We start from the raw sequence: 10,000 nt of genomic DNA, 5'->3' as shown, positions 1-10,000 counted from the left end.
ACAATCATCCTTCTTTATAGTGACTATAATATAAAAAAATTACCCTTTTTCTTTTTCTTTTACAACACATTGAAAAGTAGGTCTAGTCATTTCTTGGTAATTTATCCTGGAATATATAAACTTCCAGTACACGGCCAGTCCGGAGGGAGAAATGGATCATAAAATGCATACAGTATGCTGACTGTTTGTATTCTTTTTCAGAGAGAAAATGCAGCATTTAACATCCTTCCCCGGGGTGTTTGAGCAGCGTACAGTGAGCTGTGTGTTACCCAGACACTCACTCATGTAAATGTATACAGCATGTTATAGTCCCCCTCCATCCACCACCAGCCTAGATAGCCCCACCCCTCAACAATGGCAGGGCTAGGCCAGTGGTTCTCAAACCTCTTCATGTATTTGGCCGTGAACCCCCATCTGATTATTTTTTTGTGTCAGGGACCCCCATGCAAGATGTCGTTAAAATGATAAATATTCCAATCTTTCTCACATTTTTCCCAAGATCTTTTTCAAATAGCAGATCAGAGCTTGTAGATCTGCTATCTTCAAATAGCTGATGTATATAGAGTTAAAGGGAGACTAGGTAACTTTGAGCCTACATTAAAAGAATATATATATACATGTATTTTGCATTTTTCCAGCTATCAGCAACTATATAATTATGCAGGTGTGTTTTCCTGCAGAAAGACACATCCCTCTGGCTGTATTTGGTTTTGTTCCACTGTTTATATTGACATTCATTCCTTGCAGGGACTGAAAAGTCTGTGGGGGGGGGGGGGAGAGCTCTTAATTGATCCCTTCGAACTTCAAAGTGGTTGTGCATTGAGTTGATTGATAGGGCCATAAAAGTGTCAACCTCGTTAGTGCTCTCTCTAATCAATGAATGCATCAAAGACAGCAATCACTTTGATACCTGTCAAAGAGGGGGGGGGGGTGGGGAGTGTGTGTGTGTACAAACACAGATCTGCGAAGTTACCTAGTATCCCTTTAAAGTGGTTAAATTGATTTTGATGCTATATCAACAACATTTTCTGCAGGGACCCCCTGGAACCCCTTCAAGGACCCCTGGGGGTCCTCGGACCGCACTTTGAGAACCACTGGGCTAGGCTCATTCTCATTAAGAAGCTGTCTCACCTCCATTTCACCCACATGGCAACTTCACACCAGCACAAGTCTCCTCTCTCACTCCTGCCCCGCAACAACACCAGGCTAATCTCACACCCTGTGCCATCTGCCGCCATTTGGCATCCATTGCTCTGTGGGGAAAGGCCAATGCAATTCACGCCTCTGTCCATACTGAGGCCTTATAATGCAGACTGGAGGTTATCAACAGAGAGAAAGTAAAGTCTTCATCCTCAGATATGCTTAGCGCCTCTATAATATTTTATGTTCATGATTTAAGCCTATACTTCGTGGTTCGTACAATCATAGCTCTAAATTAACACATTAATTCAATTTTAATATTAATTATTATTTAACATTAATATTAATATTAATTTGAATTAATATAAATTTATATTAAATTGACAATTAATTAAATTAATTGTGAATTGTACTTCCATGTACTGTTTCCATGTATTTTCTATATAAAGTATTCAATCAATCAATCAAGCTATGATGTAAATAACATACTTTCAGCTAAAAAATGCAACACACGCACGCACGCACGCACGCACGCACACACACACGGTCACACACACACACACACAGATAATATTGATGTTTTGGTGTTGGCATGATGTTTTGATTAATTTGAATTACTATGTCTCAACACTGGTGGCGGGCATTTGATTGACATGCACATAGCAGGGTGTGCACTGTGCATACATAGGAAGCACAGGATCACAGGTGCGTTATTAGTGTGTGCACAGAGGAGTGAAGGGGAGCACACTGTTTCTACCAGACGACAGACAAAAGAAACAGAAAAGTACGAACAGAGTGAAGAAATTCAAAGGAAACTGGGCCAGGAGAGACTAAAGTGAACTGGTATGTTCTTGTTGCAGTATTAATGTGCGGTGCTTCAAAGGAACTACGGGAATATTGATTAGGATTCTGACTTTTTGTATATCTGCATATATAGGACACTCCCTTGACTGTGCATGTAATGGCGAGGTGGACATTGGAAGTTTAATGAAAATCACCGTTACACCTACAGTAAGCTATTCTTTATTCAGGAGCCTTTTTGAAAATATGAGTCTTTTTGGATGGAACACTGTCTGCAGCCTATAGGCCTAGAACCTGCGTAGACTGACGGAGGCCCCTGGACAATAGGCTCTATGCACAGCAGCCATATTGTGAAGAAATTCACAGGTGTTGCCAATAATACTAATGAAGGCTCTGTTCTATTCTGGTCAAACAGAGTCAGGGTGCTGATATTGTGCACGCTCACTGGAAACACTCTGCTACACCAGAGGGTCTCAAAGTGTGGTTCAGGGTCCCTCATGGTTCCTTGAGGGGGTTCCAAATGGCCTCTTACGGGTCCATTTGGTTCCATTAGTACACTCTCAGAGTTATGGTGGTCGTGGAAATTAAAAAGTCTGAGAACCACTGCGCTACTCTAAAATGGAACAGAGCCTTCATTAGTATAATTGGTAACACCTGTGAAGGAAGTGATACTATGGCTGCTGTGCATAGAGCCTATTATCTTTTAGCAGTAAAAGTCGGCCATACCAGCCCTGACAAAAAAAGGATAGGCATTTTGGATTTTTAAAACAAAACACCAGATGCCAGAGGGTTAGTGTACATCTTTAATAGATTCCACTCTTTTTAAAGGACTTACACTTCAAAACATTTGATGTACAGTAAATAGCGTGGTCTTTAGCATTTATAAGATGATCGATATTTAATCACTGGTGACAGAAAACATTATAATTAAATAAATGTATCATGTGAATAGCCTGATAAAATGCTTATTATCCAAGCTTCATCTGTACAAGCTATTGCACTGCATTTAAAGTTATTACTATATTTTTTAGGAGTAATTCGCATGGGGTTACTCCTTTCCATATTTTACAGTGATTTATGGCAAACTTAAAAGAGAAGAAAATATATTTTTTTGGCCAAATGCACAAAAAACTCACTGGAAAGTGTGAACTGGCTAAGAAAGTCCCATTGGACTTACATTTTTACACAACAAAGAGAAGTGTACTGCGAAAGAAAAGTATCCATCTTTTAAAGCATGTAGCCTAATAACAACCAAGAGTGCGACAGTCTAACACATTCATCTGCATCCACACTAATGTACAGTAAATATTAGACCACAATTGTCCATTTGGGTACATTTTTAGACACTCAGAGTTGTATTAACACTGAATTGACTATAGCCTAAGTGAAAGAGATGGAGATTTTGCACATCTCAGGCTTGTCTCTCCCTCCCTAGCCTCGGAAACCCAGGCTTTTTTTTTTTTACAAAAGAAAAAAAGCCTGGGGGAGCGATGCAGGAACGATGGTCTTGGACCTTGTTATCTCCTAACCAATCAGAGTGCAGAGGGGCGTCGCTCTAAATTTGGTGACGTCAGCGTGCTCCGTGCACAGGCCGAGGGGGGAGGGGAGGGGAGGCGGGGACATAGATTGGTGAAGCAATAGGAAGCCACGCACAAATCCAGGCGGCTGTGTTTGGGTCCGCCCTTCAAGACCATGGATTGAGCTCGTAGCCTCAGGCTACTCCCTCCCTTTCACTCTCCCTCTCTCCCTCTCTCATTCTCTGATAGGCTCTATATTACCCTCTCTCTCCCCTCTCCCTCTCTTGCTCTATCTCTCACTCCCTCCCCAAAAAAGGAATTATCCTTACTCCCTCCCCATTTCCCTCTCTATCTTTCTCTGATCGAGCTCTGGTCTGACGTCACACAACAGAAGCCGTTGCTTAATGATAGTGCATACATAGGAAGCACAGGATCACAGGTGCGTTATTAGTGTGTGCACAGAGGAGTGAAGGGGAGCACACTGTTTCTACCAGACGACAGACAAAAGAAACAGAAAAGTACGAACAGAGTGAAGAAATTCAAAGGAAACTGGGCCAGGAGAGACTAAAGTGAACTGGTATGTTCTTGTTGCAGTATTAATGTGCGGTGCTTCAAAGGAACTACGGGAATATTGATTAGGATTCTGACTTTTTGTATATCTGCATATATAGGACACTCCCTTGACTGTGCATGTAATGGCGAGGTGGACATTGGAAGTTTAATGAAAATCACCGTTACACCTACAGTAAGCTATTCTTTATTCAGGAGCCTTTTTGAAAATATGAGTCTTTTTGGATGGAACACTGTCTGCAGCCTATAGGCCTAGAACCTGCGTAGACTGACGGAGGCCCCTGGACAATAGGCTCTATGCACAGCAGCCATATTGTGAAGAAATTCACAGGTGTTGCCAATAATACTAATGAAGGCTCTGTTCTATTCTGGTCAAACAGAGTCAGGGTGATATTGTGCACGCTCACTGGAAACACTCTGCTACACCAGAGGGTCTCAAAGTGTGGTTCAGGGACCCTCATGGTTCCTTGAGGGGGTTCCAAATGGCCTCTTACGGGTCCATTTGGTTCCATTAGTACACTCTCAGAGTTATGGTGGTCGTGGAAATTAAAAAGTCTGAGAACCACTGCGCTACTCTAAAATGGAACAGAGCCTTCATTAGTATCATTGGTAACACCTGTGAAGGAAGTGATACTATGGCTGCTGTGCATAGAGCCTATTATCTTTTAGCAGTAAAAGTCGGCCATACCAGCCCTGACAAAAAAAGGATAGGCATTTTGGATTTTTAAAACAAAACACCAGATGCCAGAGGGTTAGTGTACATCTTTAATAGATTCCACTCTTTTTAAAGGACTTACACTTCAAAACATTTGATGTACAGTAAATAGCGTGGTCTTTAGCATTTATAAGATGATCGATATTTAATCACTGGTGACAGAAAACATTATAATTAAATAAATGTATCATGTGAATAGCCTGATAAAATGCTTATTATCCAAGCTTCATCTGTACAAGCTATTGCACTGCATTTAAAGTTATTACTATATTTTTTAGGAGTAATTCGCATGGGGTTACTCCTTTCCATATTTTACAGTGATTTATGGCAAACTTAAAAGAGAAGAAAATATATTTTTTTGGCCAAATGCACAAAAAACTCACTGGAAAGTGTGAACTGGCTAAGAAAGTCCCATTGGACTTACATTTTTACACAACAAAGAGAAGTGTACTGCGAAAGAAAAGTATCCATCTTTTAAAGCATGTAGCCTAATAACAACCAAGAGTGCGACAGTCTAACACATTCATCTGCATCCACACTAATGTACAGTAAATATTAGACCACAATTGTCCATTTGGGTACATTTTTAGACACTCAGAGTTGTATTAACACTGAATTGACTATAGCCTAAGTGAAAGAGATGGAGATTTTGCACATCTCAGGCTTGTCTCTCCCTCCCTAGCCTCGGAAACCCAGGCTTTTTTTTTTTTACAAAAGAAAAAAAGCCTGGGGGAGCGATGCAGGAACGATGGTCTTGGACCTTGTTATCTCCTAACCAATCAGAGTGCAGAGGGGCGTCGCTCTAAATTTGGTGACGTCAGCGTGCTCCGTGCACAGGCCGAGGGGGGAGGGGAGGGGAGGCGGGGACATAGATTGGTGAAGCAATAGGAAGCCACGCACAAATCCAGGCGGCTGTGTTTGGGTCCGCCCTTCAAGACCATGGATTGAGCTCGTAGCCTCAGGCTACTCCCTCCCTTTCACTCTCCCTCTCTCCCTCTCTCATTCTCTGATAGGCTCTATATTACCCTCTCTCTCCCCTCTCCCTCTCTTGCTCTATCTCTCACTCCCTCCCCAAAAAAGGAATTATCCTTACTCCCTCCCCATTTCCCTCTCTATCTTTCTCTGATCGAGCTCTGGTCTGACGTCACACAACAGAAGCCGTTGCTTAATGATAGTGATTTGCACTGAAGTTGGGGATCTCCATACAGGGGCATGTGATAGACACCTGTCCCTCAGCCTCTCTCCTTCCTTCTCACTCTATCCCATTCTCCCTCCCTCCCTCCCTCCCTCTCTCTCTCTGTCTCAATGGTTGAGCTCTTGTCTGACATCACACACACACGATTGAAACCGTTGCCCAATGATGCTGATTTGTTCAGATGTCAGACATGTCCAGATGTGGGTATAATGTGTCCGCCCAACTGCCGCAGACAGACAGACAGACAGACAGACAGACAGACAGACAGACAGACAGACAGACAGACAGACAGACAGACACAGACAAGACAAGACAACTTTAACTTTATATAGTAAGATAACTTAAAGTTGGCTGAGGCAGGCGGGCCTTTTCATACTCACAGTGACTGACAACCCCAAAACATTGCCATCACATGCCCCAGACAGACAGACAGACAGACAGGTAGATGGAGGTACTGTAGAGCATACCTCCTAGTGGAGATTTGTGCGCTACTGAGCTCACGTTTCTAGTTACAGTACATCTCGCAATATCTGTTGCAGCGGAGACATAATAAAAAAAAAATATGAGGGCAGAGTTAAAATAAAAGTTCTACACAATCATGCTATTGAGAACTTGTTTGCTTGCTTCTCATTCTGAAATACATTGCAATCTTCACTGACACTGGCCATCAAATGTTTCTGTTGTACTCGAGCTTACAGAGTGACGTGAAGGAGGGCAGCGGTTGTGGAGCATCAATAAAAATGTTGTAGCCTTGTAAAAAAAACATCACTGTGTATCAGGGCACCCCAGCGAGACCTTGATGTAATAACACCATGTGACCATAATATCCGACCCCACAAACACTGTGTCTGCAAATGTTTGATCGCAGCATGGGGCAAAGTCCCTATCACGCTTTATTCCTACTAACAAGGCCAACAGGCTTCCCAACTATTGTGACCGTCAACACCACCTCTCGCGGCCCGTGGTCTTTAAAAAAGGCAAAAGTTAGTAGCAAAAGGCCTTATTTGATTAATCGGTGCAGTCAGCGTGAAGTGGCTGGGCCTGGCAGGCCCGCGGGGAGCAGGGCAGTGGGTAGCGAGCAAGGGCTACGCCTCTACATGGGATGCACTGAGGGGGGATGCTGTTGACAGTCCCCAACCTCATTAGAGCGCTGGTCAGAGGCTGCTTGTTGGTGCAGTCTGGTGGAATGTGTCTCCAACGACTCACTGGAAGGGCTCTGAAGCCTGCTGGTGCGTTGTGGCCATGTCAGCCTGTGAGCCGAGCCAAAGCCTGTTTGTAGCAGTGCACAGTTTTGACATTAATTATCCTCCCACAGCCCACAGCCCAGAGCCCACAGCCCTTAGTCCATAGCCAGCCACTGAGAACAACTACAATGCTGCCTTTTAGTTTCCGATGTCAGAACCGAGGCTGTGTTTATGCGCGGGAACTAGGTTAACATGTCTATCTATCTAGGGGAATTTTCATTTACTACTTTGCGGTGAAACATGGAAGACATGTCATAATTCTTTGCTGTTGTAGAATGGCTGTCTCACCAGCTATGAGGATGAATAGCAATCTCTTCCTGAAAGGAGTGTGAGAGAGCGAACGGCTGTATACGGTTTAGATTAGCTCGCCTCTGGTGTCCCAAAGTGGGGCTTGGGCTGAGGCACCCCTTCTGACATCCTGAAGCTCAGACAGTGACGGAGCAATAACGTGCTGCACCTCCACAATGGCTGGGAAGGGATTAAAGTATATCAGTGTAGCAGATGGAGAGGTGAAAGCAGCACTTAGTTACTTATTGGTTGCAGTCTCCAATAAAATGGGCTTGAATCAGCCACGTCTATACCCCGCAACCTTGCTTTGTCTGCGACAAAAATGTATAACACTTTTTCACGTGAGAGAACGAGCAGCCACTCGAGAACGTGAACCGAGATAAATAAAAAAGTACTTTGAAACGACCCCGAGCAACGCACTCAATTCTTTCGAGTGAGAAATGGTGTCTCGGCGCTGCCAGATTGCAAGTGCGGATACAACAACGCTTCTGCACTCCCCGGAGAGTGAAACATTACTGTATTTACAGCTCTCCTCGCTCCAGAGAAGCAGCTTGAAAAACAACCTGTGTCACTCGCCAATGGGATGCAATGGGCAATCTAATTGCAATGCAAGAGACAATCATTATCCAAGTGGGGCCGACATGGAGGGGCAATTTGGTAATGGTCTGGAAAGTTTCTTCACCCATCCCTTCTCTGCTGTCACTGGACATCGTCATCAAGGGGTTTGTCCTAGCATTGTTGTACAGTAGCCTATAGTAGCGAATACAACGGCAAACAGTTTGCAATCATCACCATGTAGGCTACCGGTATAATATCATGCATTCCTTTTCTTTTCTTTTATGACGTCTTTATATACTGTATATTTTACTCTTTATCTCCTTTCAATCATAACCTGTAACTACTGTATCTTCTTGATAGCTTTAAAAAGGTTTTCCAACTCTTTATAGATACAATTTAAGCTTTAAAGTCATGCTGTGTAGGGTTCATTTTAGCAGGGGGGGTGTGTGTTATATGATGTGTGATTTATGTTCCTCTCGGTGTGATGCTCCAAAGCATCAGTTGCTGAATCAGTGGATAGTTCAGTAGTTGCACCATATGTCTCAATGATAAAATATATGCAGTGTAAAAAAATAATTAAGAAAAACAATATTATACAGGACATGAAAACAGAATGTTTTTAAACCCCGAATTCAGGGGACTTTATCTATGGAGTATGTCAGAGTAGGACTGCTGATCCAGAATCATTCATTATAATGAAAGGTAAAACACGTCCGATGTCATGAACATCGTGTGGGATTATCATTATGGATGCCGGCAGTGTGGCAACATCAGGGGCGACCTAATGTCTTTGGTTGAGTGCCCCACTTTTTTTAGCCCCTGCCCCCAAAAATGTCTCCTCATGGCCATGTGAGGTGCCACACACACATCCCTGTGTCTATGGCATGATAAGTACTCTTCATTCAGCCCACAGATGAAGATGGATTTGGAATGATGGTCATTTACTTACATTAGTTAATCATTACTGTGTGCAGGTGTTATCTGGTGCACTTGAGCTTACAGCGTGAACTTTGTCCTACAGGCTGGAGCATCAACCCCACATTCATATTATTCCTACTATACTATTGCAGGGCCAAAACCTTCTATTTTCATATTTATTCATTTTTATGTTGTTTCATAAATTAATGCCCTATTTTATATTTTGCTGTAATAGTGCAAAAGCAGCAGGAAAAAAGCCCATCAACAAGCTCACAATAAGTTGCTATTTGCCTATAGTCTCTCAAGCCAGAAAACTAGAGTCTGTAACTACTCATCCTGAAAATTGCGAATGGAAGCTGTCATCTGTTTGTCATTTCCGTTCACAAAAATATATATTTTTAATATCTTTGAAATATATTGTAGAATTTCCACTTCTGCTAAGCTGCAAGCTAGATATGCTTAATTTGATTTACAGTAGGACTTATTTATGCAAAGACCGAATGGAAGTGGGAGGAAGGCCGGACATCCGCTGTAGTTTCTTTGCATATTCAGCGCTTCCGTTGCACAGACTGTTAGGCGGAAGCATTGAAAATTGTGTGAGCCCACAGTCTGTCTCCAGACACTACAATGTGCCTATAATGTCATGCCCAAAATAGGGACGCAAGGCTGAAAGTTTTATAAATATTTAACCATTTAATAGTTTTATCAAGAGCTTGTAACTAAATAATAACTACATTGGATCCATTGGAACACAGGTTATTTTCTTCCATTTCCTGAAAAGTAATCATTTTCGCCTTACAGAGACGCTATGCTTTCTGCATATTCTTTGAATGTGATCCAAGCTTGACAACACTTTTCTTTTTCATGGTGCGATTCATAGGATGTGTTGTGTTGTTGATGTTGGCTCCTTTCAAGCAATCACTTTGTAAAAAAAAAACACATAATATAAAAAAAAAAAAAAGCTTGAATGTTAAACTAATGCCTATTTTGATATTTTATGTTCTGGGTTTTGAAATCCAGCCTGCGGTCCAGCAGCAGCATCCGCCTCCTTCCA

This window comes from Gymnoscopelus braueri (assembly GCF_963280865.1).
Source record: "Gymnoscopelus braueri genome assembly, chromosome: 3".
Taxonomy (NCBI): Eukaryota; Metazoa; Chordata; class Actinopteri; order Myctophiformes; family Myctophidae; genus Gymnoscopelus; species Gymnoscopelus braueri.
This window is presented reverse-complemented; position numbering follows the sequence as displayed.